Source organism: Rhinatrema bivittatum, chromosome 13 (genome assembly GCF_901001135.1).
Source record: "Rhinatrema bivittatum chromosome 13, aRhiBiv1.1, whole genome shotgun sequence".
In the NCBI taxonomy this organism is placed as follows: domain Eukaryota; kingdom Metazoa; phylum Chordata; class Amphibia; order Gymnophiona; family Rhinatrematidae; genus Rhinatrema; species Rhinatrema bivittatum.
This window is the reverse complement of record NC_042627.1, coordinates 36,728,107-36,743,870: the sequence shown is the minus strand read 5'-3', so window position 1 is coordinate 36,743,870 and position 15,764 is coordinate 36,728,107.

Below are 15,764 nucleotides of genomic sequence, written 5' to 3'. Positions count from 1 at the left end.
TGAAATATATATAGGTTTCATCAAATATATAAAAGTCCTTCCCAAATTGATGAAATCTTATTCAAATTTTTTGAAATTAAAATTCTTTGTTGTTCACTGTTACTAAAAACATTTTTATATACCAGGACATGAACAGCTTCAGCTGTGTGTTCTTATACTAAAAAGTGGAGCAAAGAAGCCATTTTGAATAATTGGTGGAAAAAATAACCAATCAAAATAAAGTGATGTATTAAGATAATGACATCTAAAAAAAACTCATAACATTTACCAATCAATTTTCTCATTAAGTCCATTAAGAAATACACTATTCAATCTGAAGATCCACTGATGTGCACATTTATTGAGGATTTCTGTGATATCTGTACTTCGAGGTGATGGTACTACTTGGTGTATAGTAAGTAATCCATTATAATTGATCAAAAGTATGATTTTTTATTAGTGTTTCACCATGGGCACTTGTATTTTCATTGCGTGTAGGCAGCTGCGATGTTCAATGAGTCATGTCTTGACTTTCGTTGCATGCGTCCCCACATGAATTAATGGACAAGTCATTGAATTATGTAAATGACACAAACGCTTGTATAGCCATAAACATGTCTCATGACATACATTGGAGGAAAATTGCAGGCCCTCCCTCATCCCTTTCTACCAACCATTGAATCCTGTACAGATTCAGAAGTCTTTTCAGCAAGTAGTAATATCCATCCTATAAAAAAAATTGTTTTTTTCATTTTAATTGTAAAACTGAAAAAATATTTAAGTGGCTCTTGCACGTTACCACTTAACTCATGGAAGCATCCATGCTGTGAACAGCACCAGAAATTATAATGATATTCACTTTATTTATTAAAAATTAATTTATATTCCACCTTATTCAGCTACTTGCTGTTCTAGGTCGATACAATTGAATATATACAATAAAAATCAGAACATTTAAACAAACAAAAGCATACAAGAGCGAAAAGTTTCAGCTATCTGTGAAAGCCTGTGAGTGGCTCTCTATAATTTTGAGTTTCGTATGTGTGTGTCCTTTGATTGATCCAGAAATCTGGAACTTTTTAGTGGCATATACTGTACCTCACACCCACTGCTGTTTAGTTGGTTCCTGCTGTACATTTAAAGCATTATTTAGGATCATGTAGCCAGCACAGGCCAGCCAGTATGTGAGTTAATTTATATTTTTGCTGTATGCGACTGCTTTAAGGGGTTTCTGGGGAATTGTAGGGCAGCAACTTAATGAATTTAGAGTAACAACTTAAAAGTAAATTTTTGTTATAAATTGATATTGAATGCATATTGCAACTTGCCATGAACACTTTGAAATATTTCCTTGTACTCTGTTAGTATAGTTCTCTTTTAATTTATAGATATGCTAAGAGCATGGTGGGAACAGGATGTAGGGGGTATGCTATAACATTTGAGCAGAAAGCTGTGAATTTTGCTGTTCCTGTTAACTTTAATGTTCCTTTGGGTTTATAGGATCAGCTTGACAAACTTGCATGGCAATTAAATGGAAAGTCATACAGCTCATGAAGAGAAAAACTCAGCAGTGTGCTGTATTGCTGCACTGACCTTTTTTTTTTTTTTTTTTTTAAACCTCATCAGTGAATCCTAGTGTTCTAAAGTGTTTTATTAAGTGCTATTTACTTTTTCACATCACAAGCTGTACAAAGAGTGCCCAAGGGAGCTTAGAACCATGTTGTAATAAAGTCATCTTAGAAAAAAGCAGTAGGTTTGAGGCTTGAGAGTACATATCCAAAGCTTGTGGCTGCATGAGAAATACTGGAAATCTAATGGAGCCAAAGGTCTCTGATTGGGAAGAGCTAAGGTAGCTTTTTGTGACAGAGGCTGCCTAATGGATCCTGCAAATACTCTTTGCACTCAGCTTCCCGTTATTGCTGGTAGAAACCATTGCTGGTAGAAACCATTGATGAAACTCTGCTAAAGTCAGAATCAGTGGTCCAGGAAATGGTTTCTTTAGAGATGAGCATTGGGGACCACTGAGAGATAGTAATGTTTGAGCTTATTCAAGCACCATCTATGCCAGCAGTGTTTTGCATCTCGTTGCTGAAACCGAACCCTTAGATCTGCTGGGATACCCAACAGTTCTGCACCAAGCACTGCCAACCCCACTCACCTATGGATAACCCAAGGGCTGGAAGCGCCATCACCTCAGGAGAAGGCATGGCTTTTGGAATCCTGCCCTCCTCTTCAGACCCTTGTGCTTGAGAAATACTGGAACTATTTAGATGTCTTCAAAAATAAGAATGCGGATACCTTGCCACCCCATCAGGAATATCACCCTATAGAGTTACAACCCAGTGTGACAGTGCATTATGGCAGGATAGCCATATTGTTGGACCTCGAAACTTGCAGCGCTAAACATCTAAGACAACCTAGAAAAAGGGTTCATGTGATGGTCAACATCTCCTGCTGGGGCATCGGTAATGAATGTGAATAAGGATGGAATGTAGTGGTTATGGTTGGATTACTTGGCAGTAAATCAAGTTATGATTCAGAATCGATACCAGTTACCAAGAGCTACCACTACAATAACTGGACTAAGTAAACTGGGAAGGGATCTACACCTATTTAGGGAATTTTTCCCTATTTTATAACCCTTCCAAACTTATTTAGTATGGTCATTGCAGTGAGAATGTGGCTGAGGCCCAGCACCAGAGTTCTTTTTAGAGCACTGTAATCATAGATCCTAAATCCAGTCGTTTCTACATTGCCTTGAATTCTTGTAAGGAAAGGCAGTTTAAAATGTGACCAAATAAATAAATAGATGTTGCCGTTGCTTGTTGACTATGGCTCCCTCCACTCAGGAGCTGTAAAAGCTGCCTCTGCAGCATCACCAGCCCTAGCCAATGTGGGAGCAGAAGAAGTGCACACTTTTACTTAATTGCTCACAACTTTTACATATTGCAGCCTGTTTTCCCTTAAATCATTGATTCCCAATCCTCTCCTGGAGGCACACCTATCCAGTCAGGTTTTCAGGATTACCACAATGAATATGCATGCGATAGATTTGCATTCATCAAGTTTCCAATGTATGCGCATCATCTCATGCATATACATTATGGATATCCTGAAAAGCTGACTGGTTAGGTGTGCCTCCAGGACAGGGTTTAAAAATACTGCCTTACATACACAGGAGATTAGTCCACAAATGGACTAATCTCCTGTGTATGTGCTGAAGCTTTAAGCTATTATAGATCCCCTGCCTCAAACTTCTGACAGATAATTGTGCCTTAGAGCTAAACTCTGAACAGAAATCCCATAAATCAATGATTCCCAAACCTGCCCTGGGGGAACACCAGCCAGTTAGGTTTTCAGGATAACCACAATGAATATGCATGAGACAGATTTGCATGTACTGCATCAAAATGATGCTATCTGTTTGGGAGGCAGGCGCTGCAGTGGCATCACTGCAGCTTGTCCTTTAGATTGATGGCATCATTTTTAGTCGACAGAGGAAGACAGATGGCAGAAGACCTGGGCCTCTGTGATGGGATCAGGCTTTGGCCCAGGCATCGGCCTCAGTGATAGGATTGACCCTTGCAATGGGATTTAGCCTCAGGTCTAGGCCCTGGTACAGGTCCAAGCCTTGGCGATGGGACCCAGCCTTGGCCTCGGGCTGGGCCCGGCATTGATCCTGGGCCTTGGTGACAGGACCTTCTCATGGGCCTTGGCCTAAGCCCAAATTTTTCTTTCACATTGAAGTCAACAGAGTCTATGAATTGCTTCCCCCATTAATTTCAATATAAAACAGAAAAATAAATCATGCAACCAAACACAATTTTGTCAGGAAGTATTTCTTCACGGAGAGGGTGGTGGATGCCTGGAACGCCCTTCCAGAGGAAGTGGTGAAAACCAAAACTGTGAAGGATTTCAAAGGGGCGTGGAATAAATACTGTGGATCCATAAAGTCTAGAGGATGTGAATGAAGAGAAGAGGCATGGGGGTGGCTTGCAGGAATGACAGCTAATACCTGGAGATTAATACCCTTATTCAATAAACATACACATGGTTAATGTGACTCCAACTTTGCTCTATGCTTCAATGGCAAGAGGAAATGTGGAAAAAAGGATGTGCATTCACAAAAAAGCGGGGGAGTAGCTTGCTTGTTGCAGTGGTTACTACCCCGAATCAATTATGCCTGATATTTCACTTGGAATACATATCCAGCGCAGCTCACTCCTTCAACGGCAGGGGGAATAAAGAAAAGAGGATTTATATTCAGACAACAACCAACAAGGACTGAATTGTACAGGCTGGGTAAAAAAATAAGCGTGGGAGTAGCTTGCTTATTGCGGCAGTTACTACCCCTAACCAATTAGGCTTGATACTTCACTTAGATGCAGCTCCAACACTGCTCTCTACAGCAGTGGTGGGGGTGGAAGGTAAATAGAAACAAAAAGTTACTAATACAGGCCAAGCAGGAGGAATAGCCTACTGGTTAGAGCAGTGGGCTGTGAACCCAGAGACCAGGTCTCGAGTCCCACTGTAGCTCCTTGTGACCTTGGGCATGTCACTTTACCCTCCATTGCCTCAGGTACAAACTTAGATTGTAAGCCCCCTAGGGATTAAAGAGGTGTGTTCTTTTATCACAAAACAGATTTTCCCCAACCCTTCAATTTTACTTTATTACAACCCCCCACCATCCCGATCCCTCCCCAAGACTTACTAAAAGCCCTGGTGATCCAGCGGGGTTCCGCGAGCGATGTCTCCCTCTCGGGCCGTCGGGCCTACCACGAATCAAAATGGCGCCATGCCCTTTGCCCTTACGATGTGATGGGCTACCGGTGCCATTGATCAGCCCCTGTCACATGGTAGGAGCAATGGACGGCCGGTGCCATCTTGTGCTCCTACCATGTGACAGGGGCCGACCAATGTCACAGGTAGCCCCTGTGACATAGTAAGGGCAAAGGCTATTAGCGCCATTTTGAATACTGGCAGCCGACGGCGCGAGTGCAGATCACTCCAGGACCCACTCTGGACCACCAGGGACTTTTGGCAAGTTAGAGACTAACATGTCTATCAAGCCCTAGAGTTGCCCCTCCCCCCCCCCCCGCACTAACCCGAAAAACGAATTTTCCCCAAAGTTCGGGGAAAATCTTTCGTGATAAAAGAATGCACATCTCTAATCCCCAGAGGGCTTATATGATAGACATGTTAGAGACTTGCCAAAAGTCCCTGTGGTCCAGTGGGGGTCCTGGAGTGATCTCCTGCACTCGCGCCTTTGCCCTTACTATGTCACAGGGGCTACCGGTGCCATTGGTCGGCCCCTGTCACAAGGTAGGAGCACAAGATGGCACCGGCCATCCAGTGCTCCTACCTTGTGACAGGGGCCGACCAATGGCACTGGTAGCCCCTGTCACATCGTAAGGGCAAAGGGCACGGCACCATTTTGATTTGTGGTAGGCCCATTGGCCCGAGAGGGAGACATTGCTTGCGGGACCCCGCTGGACCACCAGGGCTTTTAGTAAGTCTTGGGGAGGGATCAGGATGGTGGGGGTTGTAATAAAGTAAAATTGAAGGGTTGCAATTTGTTGTTTTTTTTTTTGATTCGTTTTCCGACTCATATTTCCTAATCCGTGCTGCCGAAAAACGATCCACGGGAAAACAAGATTTTTCAACGAAGCGCCTGAACAGAAATCCGACCCAACACGGAAAAACTAAGCTCATCTCTACTGGGGATAGGGAAATGTTAACAGATGTGATGTGATATCTCACGAATGTCTGTATATAAAAAATAATAAATAAATAAATAAGTATGAGAAAAAAAATAAGTGTGAAAGCTTGCTGGGCAGACTGGATGGGCCATTTGGTGTTCTTCTGCCGTTGTTTCTATATTTCTAGTGGTTAGATCAGTGGACTTGGAAGTCAGGGTTCAAATCCTGCTGCCTCTTCTTATGACACAAGGATGTAGCAAATTATTAAAAAAGGATTTACAAACAGTTCAGAAATCATTATTATGCCTTTATACAGATGCAAGGTGTGCTGGCAAGTTGAATAATCTGCAGTTCTGGTAACCCCTTCTCAAAAAGAACATTAAGGTTTCTTTCTACTTTTTATTATTTCTCTTTAGCTTACAAAGGTTGTTTTTTTTTTTTTTTTTCCCATTTCTTGCGACGGTTCTTGGAGGTGGCTAATGTCAGGTCAGTTGTTGTCACTAAATCGTAATTTGCATTGAAAACTTTCTTGCATATGATCTGCAGATTTGCCATGAGAAGCTTTGTAATAGCAGGTTTTGGAATAAATTGTTTTACATCAATACCTTAAGGTCCCATAAAAGTTGTTATGGTAATTTCATCATTGCTTCTACTTCCATCTGCTCTATTAGCTATTCTGTCTCTGGATTAACAAGGCATATTGGATCTGGATGAGGGGGCGGAGAGAGGGTAATATGATATTGAAACATCTTCTTCTCCAAGGTAGGGAGTTCTGCTTCCTGTAATAAACTGCAGCCTGAGCCTGTGTGCAGCCCTTCTGTAACTGGAGGCAAAACGCTGTGACATCTGTCCAAGTCAGTTCAGATACTGGATAGCAGAACATGAAAATCAAGGGACTTTCGCTACTGGGAAACAGAATGGAAAAAGTAAGGTTGTGAACTTGATTAATGACTTTTATTTTTATATGTTAGAAAAACAGCATCTGTTGAGGGCTTTTCTGGGACATGAATTTGTTGCATGGGAGTTAAGGGCAGCTCTTGTGTTATTCACTGAGCAGGAGCTTAAGAGCAAAGAAAGTTGTTAAAAAGAAAAAACAAACAAACCCTGGCAATTTGGAAAACAAACATCTGTGAGAAACAGCACTTGTGCAGTGTTTGCTGTTTATATGAAATTGTCTGGTAAATGCAGGGCCATCTTTGGGCTGGAGTAGGAGCTGGTACAGTAATGAAGGGCCTCATTTACCAATTTTGCATGGGTAATGCAAGGGTACCACCTGCGTTAATAAAAGGGGTGTTCCCATGCAAATGAGGCACTTTCTGTGCAGCAGGGATTTTTTGCGTCCCGCGAAGTTTTTGCAAATCACGAAAATATTTCGCGATTCGCGTTGAAATCAATGGAAAATCAGCGCGCTGCGCGATCTTTTCGCGGCTAGCGGTAAAAAGTGAAACCAAGTACCACGTCCCGCGATAATGTGACATGTATAAAATGTCACTTCCTGCCCCTCCTCCTTTGAGGGTTTGGAAGGAGTTTTGGAGAGGAGGTAGGTGTTGGAGATTTTGAGCAGTTGGAGTTAGGAGATCGATTACTGAGTGCGGTGTCTTGTTTACTTGTCATCTGTTTCCCTTTACCTGTGTCTTGTGTAATCTGTGTTGGAGTGAAAGATTGTCAGTTCCCTGTTTGTCCCTATCTATGTGTAGGAGGAGGAGGAGTGCGGTGGTGGTGGTGCTGGTGATGAGGAGGAGTGCGGTGGTGGTGCTGGTGGTGAGGAGGAGGAGGAGTGCGGTGGTGGTGGTGCTGGTGGTGGTGAGGAGTGTGGTGGTGGTGGTTGTGGCGAGGAGGAGTGTGGTGGAGGATTGAGCGTGACAGGAATGGGAGGAGAGGACAGAAGAGGGGAGTTGAGAGTAGGGGGAGGAGGAGGAGGAGGGAGAGGGGGAGGGAGGAAGAGGGACCTAATGGTAAGGGTCTGAGGTGTAGGAGCAGGGACAGGGCTAGTGGGAGAGATAGGCAGGAGGGAAGTGATAGGAGGGTGGGGGAGGGGGAAAAGGTGAGGCAGGAGAGAATGGTGGGAAGAGGTAGGGCTAGACAGCCAGGGCAGAGGGGAAGGGAGGTGGAAGCGCAGGGTCAGGTGGGGGGGAGGAAGGGAGTGGGGAATCCGGTGGGTCGGAGAGTGAGGCTAGGGAGGAGATCCCTCTGGAAGTGGCACCCCAACCAGGCAGCCAGGCAAGGGTCAGGCAGCGTGCTATACGCTTCAGCCAGGAGGACAACGATCGGCTGATTGAAGGTGTCCTCTGTCACTATGCCCATCTCTTTGGCAACCTGGCAGTGAAGATGTCCAAGGCAGCCAAGGCACAGCTATGGGCCACCATAGCTGCGGACATCAGACGGCAAAGTGGCATACCTCGCACCGGGGAGCAGGTGGCCCACCGTTACAGGGACATCAAGGCCCAGCTGAAGGTAAAGATTGCGGAGCGCAATGAGTACCTGCGGGAGACAGGAGGAAGGTCCCCGTTCCCAATCCGCTTCACGGACATGGAGAGGCATCTGATGAGGCGGCTGGGACCGGACATGTTCGAGGGGTTGGACCCACGACTGGATACATCCCACCTTGAAGATGGTAAGTTGGCCTGTACCTCCCACCAGGTCCTTTCCTGTCCCGTTCAAGGTTCATACACAATGTTTAGTCCTGTATTTGGTTGAGGTTCCCCATGTGTTCTCCAGAACAGTGTTGACCCTCCCCCACACTGTGCCAGAAATGCTTAGAACTGTGAATGTGTTCTCCTCCCCATCTGCTCTGCACAGCGCAGGGTTGGGCCCCCCTCCCCCACACTGTGCCAAGCAGGATGTGGATTTCCAGAAATGCTTAGAACTGTGAATGTGTTCTCCTCCCCCATCTGCTCTGCACAGCCACACTGTGCCTAGCAGGATGTGGATTTCCAGAAATGCTTAGAATTGTGAATGTGTTCTCCTCCCCCATCTGCTCTGAACAGGCCCATGAGGTACAGAGATACAACATAACCTTATATGCTACCCCCCCGCCCCTGTTCCATGGTACTGTCATTCAACCAAACACTGTGGTACTGATGCTGTCCATCCTTTTGTCCCCCCATCTTCTACAGAGCACTCTGGTCCCAGGCAGTAGAGGTCGGATCCCAGCTGGGAAGGCCCAGGCACCAGCACTGACCCACCTGGGACAAGGCGGCCACCGATGCTCACCAGGCCCTTCGTCATTGATGCCGAGACGCAGTGGTCGGATGAGGAGGAGGAGGAGGAGGGAGAGCTGGGCCCCACAGCAGCAGGCAAAGGCAGCCCCCTCAACTTGACCGAGGCCCTGGAAGGTCTGGGGTGGGGGGCCTCCCCCACCACTCTGGGTGCAAGCAGCCCACTCCCATTCGAGACAACACCACCCACTGAGGATACCCCAGTCATGTCCCCATGCAGCCCTGCACCTGCAGCTGTGCCTGCAATTGCACATCTCCCAGCACCAGTAGCCCCACCACCAGCACCACAACCAGTTACAGCAGCCCCACTCTTCCGACCGACCGAGGACCCAATCACAGGCACACAGGGAGATCAAATCCGCATGGAACTGCATGGGCTGAGGAGAGCAGTTACACAGCTGACCCGCCACTTCCAGCTCCTCACTGCATCCACCACTCAGGCATCCAACAGCCTAACAGCAGCGATCACAACACAAAACACTATATTGCTCCAAATACTGCAGTGGATGACGGAGCAGCGGGCGTCATCGTCCACAACCTCCACACCCAAACCAAGTCCCTCAGGGTCCCGAGGCCGCAGGGGCCATCCCCCCAAGAACATGCCACCTCCCACAGGACCAGCATGACGTGGCAAGGGGCCCTGAAGGGACCATCATACACCTGAAACTGGGTAGCTCACTCACCCCCACCCGCCACTGGGATGGCCATCCCGCAGACTTGCAGTGCCGCCGAGATGGAAGAGGATGCATCACTGCCTGCTCCCCGCAGACTTCCAGTGCCGCCCAGATGCAAGAGGATGCATCACTGCCTGCTCCCTGCAGACTTGCAGTGCCGCCCAGATGGAAGAGGATGCATCATGCAAAGCAGATTAGGCGCCACCTCCCACCCACCTGGTCAGCTGGCCCACCTGCATCCGCTGTGCCACTCTGCTGTGTGCCACCTGCATCCGCTGCGCCACTCTGCTGTGGGGTGCTGTCTGTTCTCAAGAGCTGCAACTTCTGCCTGTGTGCTGTGGGATGACTTGTGTGCCCAAGGGCTGTCAATGGTGGTTGTGGGGTGCGTTCTGTGCCTCATGGCTCCAAATGGCACTTGGGTTGTGTCGTCCTGGGCATCCTCCTGCTGCCATGCCGTTGCTGTGTCTTCCTGAGCCTTCACTGCTGTTGCCATGCCTCTGCTGTGTCGTCCTGGGCCTCCTCCTGCTGCCATTCCACTGCTGTGTCGTCCTGAGCCTTCACTGCTGTTGCCATGCCGCTGCTGTGTCTTCCTGAGCATTCACTGCTGCTGCCACACCCTTCATGTGTTCCCCTGCTGCCTACATGCTGCACTGCAGGATATCTTTTGTGCTGGCTGTACTTTCACTCTGCTGGCGGGCCTCTCAGGCACTCCCCTTTCAGTGCACTCTTTCAACATGGATTGCCTGGGCCCGGACTTTCACTCTGCTGGCGGGCCTCTCAGGCACTCCCCTTTCAGTGCACTCTTTCAACATGGACCACCTGGGGGTCGGACTTTCACTCTTTGGCGGGCCTCTCAGGCACTCCCCTTTCAGTGGACCGCCTGGGGGCCGGACTTTCACTCTGCTGGCGGGCCTCTCAGGCACTCCCCTTTCAGTGCACTCTTTCAACATGGACTGCCTGGAGCCTATGCCAGTCAACACATTGTATACTGACAGCGGTAATCTATGTATTGCAGTATCCAAGCTATTGGGGTGCCACTTCCTGTTTCTCTGTTCCTAGGTAATCATGCTTTGCCAGTACTGATAACACCGACTACCTGCATATGTGTATATACTGCTTATGGTGGAGTGATGTAGCATGGAATTGGATCACTTTGGATCTATTAGCTATCTAGTACTTGCAGATAATGACTACCTAGGAACGTCTAATGTATGCTTAAACTGCTGACCTAATACTTCACTATACCCTGCAGAATGTTGTCAGGAATAAATATCCTGTTTAACCTGCCACCTTTTGTGTCCTCTTTATGTTCCTAATGTGCCCTTGGTGTACACCCGCCACACCTTGCATGCTGCATCACACGTTGCACCAATGCAGAGTTTCCCAACTGCCCCCTGTCTGAGGTTCAGTATAGCAACATCTGCACCTGCCATTGACTTACCTTACAGTTAGGTTCATGTATTAGGAGGGTGCTGTTGGGAATGAGAGAGTAAAGTACTCTGACACAATATCTATGACATCATTTATTAATGTGACATCATGGTAATATACGTTATTTACAGAAAGTTATTTACATACCACATGATTGCATATGCCATCCAGCACCCTTCGTGTCATCAGCCTTGTATCGAGGAGTCGTCTGGTCAGCAAAGGCGAGAAGTGGGTTTTCAGTGTCCAGCACTCTATACATCTATAGAGACAATATCTCCTACTCCTGCCGGACACTGGAAAGTCCTACTCTTTTATACCGTGCCGTAAACAAGTGTGCGTGCGAGAGAGAAATGATTGATCACTATCCCCCCATGTTATGTGTCAACAGTTGCTACTGCCCACTTGGACTCATCCTGTCCCTGGCATGTAGGCGGTTGATCAGACCGCCGTATTCCTGACAGGGAGCCAGAAAGCTGAGCAGCACAACCTGTTTAACAAGAACATGTTTATCCTACACTCCGCCCTTGATCAATCATTCTCCCATGCAGGCACCACTGCATACGAAGCCACTGTAGTGGTATATTTACTTTGACGTGCTATTTTATGCACTCGATAGGTAAGATAACATGTACACACTAGGCACAGGAGGCATACACACATTACAATAAGGATAGGATGAAAAATCCAATTCAGAGTCATTGTGGCAGTAGAGGAACGTCCGAAAAACACATCCCACCAAGAATGAGAGGTGTCTTTTATCAATTGTTGTTGTAAATGTAGTAGGCGTTCCTTGGCAAAGTCCGCTCTAAGCAGGGCACCAGTTACAGCAATGTCCATATGTCTCAGGGTCTGTTTCAACGAATCTGAGGTATTCAATACCTTTTGCAGTTTAGTCAAATCCAACAATGGTGTCTTAAAGAATGATAAGTCCAACTTTACCCCCAATTGCGCGTCAGCGATGTCCATTGGTGGTAAATAATATTGTCGAGAACCAAAAGTAAACCAAGTAACATTATACAGGCATCCTGTAAAAGTCAAATTATATACACATACAGTTTCAGGGATTGGAATTATGAAACCAGTTACATTATCAGGTAATATTAGAAGACTACAGTGTGCCAATGGTTGCTGCAACGAGCAATCATTGGGTAATGTGGAATACATTAAAGGGCAAGCCAATCCCATTAGTGTAGGGGTACATATTGTATTGTCAATAGTGTGATTATTGGTGGTCCGTATCCAATTGTTAGTATACAAAACTTGTATTAGCACACTTCCTCTTTCAGGAAGATAGACTGGGAAAGGAAGCGATGTAAATTTACATACAGTATCTGTTAATGTATTGGAGGCGTTATAAAACGTGATTCGGCCTGTACACCAATTTGTGTCGCATATCATATACTGTGGCTGTGGCAGCCAGCCTACAGAATATTGGTATGGTACATATGATTGGAACAATTCCTTCCAAATAGGAGAAATACTCATGTATAGTTTGGTTTGTATCATCTCTATCTGTTGTTGTAGATACAAAGCTTGCATACGGGATTGTGTCCAATTAACAAATGCAGTCAGATTATGTCCCATTTCCCAAGTGGCATTCCATCCTTCTATAACCAAATCATTATTGAAATGCAAATACTTCTGCACATACTGTTGCATGTGTGCGGGGTCAGGAATCCAATTTGCAATAATGTTAGTGATGAGGCCTGTATCCCCTCCAGCCGTGGCAATTCTGTTCGCTAATACCTCTATGTCCATAGTATTTAATGCTCCCATTCCTATACCCAATCCTCCCAATAGTGTATCATACCATGCTCGTTTATATCGTGTAAGTTTGGGTCGGTGGGGAAATGTTATGTTAAATTTCAACACATGTTTTGTAACATATGGTATAAAAGGAATGTATGTCTCGGGGAATCGGATCACCATCTGGGAATGACTAGTAACTTCTTTTATAGGTAGCATCGTCCAAAAGTACCCAAAGCGGGTCCGATTTGTAATTACAGTAGCATTTTCACATACTAGCACCCAGTCATTAATACTAGTAAGTGTCATATTGAGTGATTGGATTGGGGTGGAATTGCATATCTTCTCCTTCCACATAGTTCAGGTATATTGTAGACAAGGAGCCGAATAGTTACGACACTGTATGGCGGTGTAACTGGCTATAGAAAACTGATCCCCATGTGATACTTGACGAGTAATCTAGTGATTTTGTCCTGTGTTGTCTTTGCTTTCTCTACTTTTGCAGTTGTGGTGATGTTCCAAACCACACAAGCATCGTATGCTTTACATGTGAAATTATCCTGCGTCCGCGAGGAGGTGCTGTTCTTCCACTTGATAGTCCCCCGTCCTGAGGTTACTTCTACAGGCTGATATAAGGTGTGCACCATACCAATGATGGCAAAGAGGTTGATCGCCAGAAACGAGAGGTGCAAGCCAACCTGTAGCGAGAGAACACATCGTTAGTTATTCCCTTAGTTTACATCGGATACTGGGTACCTGTATCCAATGTTCATCTCCTTCTGGTAGTACAGTCAGTACTGCATCTTTGCCAACAGCTAAAATTTCACCTTTCCTAGGTTCTCTATGAGGTGTGAAGATCCATAATTTAGCTCCTAGATGTAGTTTACTTGGATTGGAGGTGCTTCCAAAAGCACCTTGTCCTCGGGGAGTGGAATTGGGTATTCCCCATACCATTTGGTCTGTTACATAGGGAATAATAATCAATTGTACAATTTTGGTTTGGGCAGGAACGTAAATTTCTTTATTTGTCAAGTTGTGATACAGTACATATATGGGACCATGGTAGTCAGAATCAATGATTCCCCCCCAATACAGTTATGCCTTGTTTTGCCCAACTAGATCGAATACACAGCCATCCGAAATGTTGCTTAGGGATGCTGCACCCAATCTGTAAATCATACAATAAAGATTCATGGGGAGGTATCACTATAGCGGTGGGATTGGTTACATCATATCCCGCAGCTTCATAACTATTTTGGCGGGGCAATTCGATGTTTCCCGAAGCCGTGGCCCAGCAAATGATATTTCGGATCTGAGTAGAAGCGGGTTCCTGATTATATAACTTCTGGAAAGGAGTCTTTCCGTCCTTTTTTAAAGGTCTACTATTTAGCAGCTGTAGAGCTGTGGACAATACAGATTTCCACCCCTTCATGGTGGCAGATTTTGTAAGAGAGCGTAACATATTTTTTAATAACCCATTCATACGCTCAATAAGGCCGGCAGCTTGTGGATAATATGGGATGTGAAAGATCCATTCAATGTAGTTGTCTCTAGCATATAAAATAAATAAAATAAATAAATATTGCTGCACTAAGTTACCAGTAAAGTGAGTCCCTCTATCGCTCTGAACTTGTTTTGGTATTACATACCGACTCATTTCATTTAAAAGTTTTAACGTAGCTTTCTGATTAGCCTCTGGTGCAGGCACAGCCATCATGATTCCACTAAATGTATCTACTGCCGTACATAAATATACATCTCCTCCACATTTTCATAAAGGGCCTATAAAATCTATTTGCCAAATAGTGGCAGGACTTAAACCACGATGGATATGCCCCTGCTCAATAGCTTGTGGTGACCTTGGATGTGTCAACTGACAATATTCACATTGTGTGAGTATGTTTTGAAAATCAGGGAGGGATCCTGGTATCCCTCTGGCTTGGGCCCACCTGTGAGTAGCTTCCGCCCCCAAGTGGCCACTATTTTCGTGTGCCCATTTCCATAGCCCCTGCTCGTTTGTGGTCGTGACACTGGCTTGGATTTTTGCGTGTTTATCTGCAATGGAATTGTACAGATTAGATAAAGAAACATTTTTCACATGTGCATCTACATGGAACACTGTAACATACTTTTTGTGACACTCAGCCCAGATTTTTTGCCAAATGTCAGCGCCCCATACCGGGCGGTGATGTATCGTCCATTGATCTTTATGACATTTTGGCATCCACTGAGTCATTCCTTTCATGACTGCCCAACTGTCAGTATAAATGTGGCAATCCGTTTCCCCTTTTTGAAAAGCCATCCATATGGCATAAAGTTCTGCAAACTGGCTAGATTTGCCTTTCCCTTCCTCCTGACTTACTTCGTTTGTATGGGGATTATACACTACAGCCTTCCATAATCACTCGGTTCCCTTCATTCTAGCCGAACCGTCTGTAAACCAAGCATGTAACTGCTGTTCTTTGGGTAACTGGTCGAATGGTACCCCGGTAGTAACCGGAGAAGGAGGAATATCCAATGTTTCTATCTGTTCTTTTTCTTGATTAATAGGAATTTCCGCTACCTGTTCATGGAGCATGGAGTGCCCAGCCAAGCCTGACTTCGCCCTGTCCTGGATATACTATTTCCATTTTACAATGGAAGCTTCTTGCGCATACCCTATCCAATGGGTATGCGGGGTGCTGTGTACCCACTGCATAATTGGGATTAAAGGGCGCATAAGGATTTCATGGTTCTGAGTTAATTGGTCCGTGTCTAACAAAGCCCAGTAACATGCTAGTAACTGCTTCTCAAAGGCTGAATACTGCCATGCAGCATCAGATAATTTCCTGCTCCAAAACCCTAACGGTACTCGTTTACCGTCTTGTTTCTGCAGCGACCTTAGCCTGATCAAAAGCATCTTGTTGTAATCGTCCCCATTCAAATTTTTCCTTTTTTCGAGTGACTTTATACAATGGGGACAATATTTGCCCCAAATGTGGAATGTGCTGTCGCCAGAATCCAAATAGTCCTATAAA